The following is a 1,348-nucleotide window of genomic DNA, read 5'->3' on the forward strand; positions in this document are numbered from 1 at the left end:
GCCGCGGAAACCATTTCCAAAAGAATCGATGAATAGAAGTAGTACAAAGCTTGAGCTATTGCACAGTGACTTGTGTGGACCCATGCAAGTGAGAACCCCTGGTGGAAATAGATATTACATAACGATTATAGATGATTATACTGGTTATACCAAAGTTTATCTAATGAAGCACAAGTCTGAGGCTAATGTAAAAATAAAGGAATGTGTAAACTATGTTGAAACACAAATGGGATGCAAGGTGAAAAAGTTCCGATAGGACAGAGGGACTGAGTACATGAATGAAGACCTGCGTACATTTTTCAAGGATCATAGTATTAAAGTTCAGACCACAGCACCAGATTGCCCTCAATAGAACGGCAAGGCAGAACGGAAAAATCGCTCTCTTTGTGAGATGGTAAGAACAATGTTGCATGGTGTAGAATTAGGAAAATGCTATTGGGGTGAGGCATTAATGACAGCAAATCATATCCAGAACAGATTACCATCGAAAAAGGACCCAATGACACCATATGAGAAATGGCAAGGTAAGAAGCCAAATATTGAGTACTTCCGCCGTTTTGGATGTATTGCTTACACAAGAGTTCTTTTTAGAATAAGAAAGAAACTGGATGTAAAGGCAATTGAAACAAGATTTGTGGGATATGAAAGTGGCAGCAAGGCATATCGATTGCTGGATATTGTAACCAAGAAAATCAAGATAAGTCGTGACGTTGTCTTCATAGAAGGAAATCCACATGACAACATGGGCTCGACCAACAATTCATCCCTCCCACATTACCACAGTGAAGATTACAGCAAAAGCGAAGTGGAAGTTAACCTAAATGAAAGAGCCATCTTTAACAAGCAATCTGAGGACAATCTGCCACTCCCTCGCTCTACAAGAAACAACAAAGATCATCCCCCAGACAGATTGATTGAGGCAATGCAAAGTAAGGTTGTTTCTGAACCGAAAACCTACGATGAAGCCGTCGACAGAAAAGATGCAAATGAATGGATAAAGGCAATGGATGCGGAAATTTGTGCACTCAAGAAAAATGGAACATGGGCGTTGGCCAAACCACCACCAGAAGCAAATGTTATTGGAAGTAATTGTATATACAAAATTATACGTGATCCACAAGGTAAACCAACAAGATACAAAGCACGTCTGGTGGCACAGGGCTTCAGTCAAAAATATGGGGAGGATTATGACCAGGTGTTTGCTCCAGTGGTAAAGCCAACAACTCTTAGCAGTGGCGTGCCGTCATTAGAAGCGGTGGAAGCGCCGCTTCCCTCGTATTTTGTAAAAAATAAATACATATTAATTTTAACATGAAAATAATCGCACAATATTTTATTATAACCGCAT

This window comes from Centruroides sculpturatus, unplaced genomic scaffold (genome assembly GCF_000671375.1).
Source record: "Centruroides sculpturatus isolate CEXI.00-Female unplaced genomic scaffold, Cexi_2.0 scaffold639, whole genome shotgun sequence".
Lineage (NCBI taxonomy): Eukaryota > Metazoa > Arthropoda > Arachnida > Scorpiones > Buthidae > Centruroides > Centruroides sculpturatus.